Here is a 2,736-nt window from a genome sequence, read left to right on the forward strand (position 1 = left end):
AATGTGAAAAATTTGCCTTGGCTGCAGAGGGAACACAGAGATCTTCAGAGAGTCTGGGAATGGTCTCTAACCCCAGGCTGGCATGGCCAGCTCAGGCCCAGTAAGGATGAATAGATCACAATTAGATCAACTGTGTTCATCCCACTTCCCTCAGCATTTCCTGCTCCCTTCTCCTTGCTAATGTGCTTGCAACCCCCAGCAGAGTGCACAGATGTGCCTCGTGCTATGCTTTGCCTGTCGTGTGGAGCTTCAAAGTCTTTCTAGCCTACATGCACAGATACCTCTTCAAGTCAGTCCCACTGAACTCAGCAGCGAGGTGAGTTTCTGGATTCCCACAGGGGATGTAAAGCTGTGTGACTTTTGTGGCCAGAAGTTGTTCTTCCACTGATTTGGACAGAACAGAGCAATTGTCTTTGTGCTGATGAAGCATCAGAGCGCTCGGTGTTGTATAACCACAGGGAAAAAATTGATGCAAACCTTTAATAAATAAAAATAAAGATGACTTTTAGCTTGATCTTACCACATTATGATCATTATCCCAGAGGGTGAATCCTGGTTAAAGAAAGAATTAAACCAAGAATTATGCAGAAAATAATGTGACCTTGACATTTGCGTATGTTTGTTTGAGATCAAGGCAAAGGATGCCTGAAGCAGTACCATTTCATACACCATTGCATAAGGTACCATTCCTTTCTAATCCAGATTTAAAAATCTGCCTTCATGATAATCACAAATAAGAAGGTAGGTTTTGTAACCCATTTACAACCCTGTTTTTTCTAGGAGACAAAGGCTCTTGGATTTGTGCAAACACAGATTTCAGTCTCTGTAGCACTGCATGGACAGAGACCTTTCCCAGAGATGCAGATGGTCTTGCTCAGGCCCCCTCAGAGCCCCTCTGGGTTTTGTCCTCCAGAGCAGGACTGTATTTGGTGCCTCCCAGCCATGGAAGGGAACAGCACAGCACAGCACATCACATGAGTCCCTCACTGCCTCAGGGTAACGAGGGGATCAGCAATCAGCTGCTTCCCTTGGAGATCTGGCAACGAGAGGCTTCCCTACCATTCGCTGGAGCAGGTCTTCTCTGGCCCTTCCCTCCAAAAACAAACATTGTGAAAACTGAGGGATGGTAGAGATTCTCAGATAAGTAGACCTCGCTCTTCTCAGATGAGGGCTCTGTAATTTCTTCTCACATTTGGAGGAACAATGACATGCTCCAAAAACTTCCATAATCTCCTGGGCAGGAGCACCTCAGCCTTGGGCAGACTTTATTGTAGTTTCTGTGAGGAAAATCCTTGTGCACTGTTTTGAGGTGCCTTTGCTCAGAGAATCGTGTGGCCTCAGTTACCTCAGTGCTGAGTTAATGCTGGTTTCTGGGTGTTGGAAGAAATTCACTGGCAGCTTAAAAACAAACTAATGCATCCACAGGGCAGATGCGCTGCAGTAGTGAAAACATCTTTGCAATGTCCCATACATACATACATAGCACAGAGGTCAGGAAATTCATGGTTAGTCCTTGTTGTAATCCCATTACCAGGTAACACTAATTTGGTTCTGCCTCAGGCTCTTTCCTCTTTCACTGACTTTCTCCACAGAGGATTAGGAGAGTGCTCTGCTCCTGTGGCACTGGAGCCTTGGGAGCAAAGCAGGAATATCCATTAAGTGTTCCTCCTGTGAAGAGACATTGTGGAGTAACAGCCCAACTGAGAGGGAATTCACCCCTTGGATTAGGGAGACTGTGGAGAGACTGAAGCAGCTGTATCAGATATTGTAAAATGAGGTATGCATCACTGGGTTTCTGTTGGGATTATTGGCCATAAACCAGTTGTTTCTCTGTGGGGTGGTGTGTGACTGGTGATGTGACTGGGTGCAAACCTCACCCACCCATGGGGCTGGGCTGGGAGCTCTCCTTCCTTCTGCAGGGCTGTTTCATGTAGCCCAGATCTAAACTCCTGCCAGCCTGGCCAGGGTCCCAGGGCTGGTGGGACAGCTGCAGGGATACCCTGAGCCGTGCCAGTGTGTCCCAAAATAGGTTCTTCCACCCAGTGTGCAAGAGGCCAATCCACACCCAGAGTCGAGGTATTGGATTTATTTACAGTTCTGCACTGGATAGCAAATCCACAAAGCCAGCATGACGACTGTCAAAACTTTTCACTATTTATATATTTTAGCAAACAAAGGCATTAATGTTTATTTGCTACAAGTTACCTAGTTCTCATATTAATTAGTATTCTATCTTCCATTGGTTAATGATGCTCTCGCTTCCCATGCTAATTAGTCCACAGGCTTGGTCTTTCTCTTCTTTTGGGTTGGTGGGTTCCTTGGGTCTGTGGCCATGAGGAGGTAGTCACAATCTCCCCCTGACAGAATTACCTTTTACCCGCTTGGAGCTGATTAAACCCAATTGCTGAGTTAGCTTTATAAGTTTCTTCCTTATCTTGGGGATTCTGCCAAATGTCCTAGTAGCCCATAAATCCTGCATTCCTTGTGCCCACTATCAGTAGTACATCCTTCTTCCCAAGCTTTGTTAATCTCGCACTAAGTTTGAGATCATTGGATCAAGCCTTAAAACTTAACAAGGCAATTCTACCAACAAGTAATTCGTCTTTTTAAGACAGCACTTAGACCTTATTGGCTGCTCTCTGCTTCGGGGACTAAATCTCCATTCTTGTTGCTTAGGTTTGAAGGTATGCAGCGATCAAGCATCAGATAACATCCCTTCTCAAGACAGTTTTTAGG

At 45.6% G+C, this 2,736-nt stretch overlaps 1 protein-coding gene across 1 annotated transcript in view; it reads right to left on the reverse strand.

The window, feature by feature from the left end:
- The window catches only part of ACSF2 (acyl-CoA synthetase family member 2), a 60,076-nt gene that overhangs the window by 37,154 nt on the left and 20,186 nt on the right, over positions 1 to 2,736 (reverse strand). The gene's annotated exons all lie outside the window — the stretch shown is intronic.

Source organism: Corvus brachyrhynchos, unplaced genomic scaffold (assembly GCF_000691975.1).
Source record: "Corvus brachyrhynchos isolate BGI_N302 unplaced genomic scaffold, ASM69197v1 scaffold522, whole genome shotgun sequence".
NCBI classification, from domain to species: Eukaryota; Metazoa; Chordata; class Aves; order Passeriformes; family Corvidae; genus Corvus; species Corvus brachyrhynchos.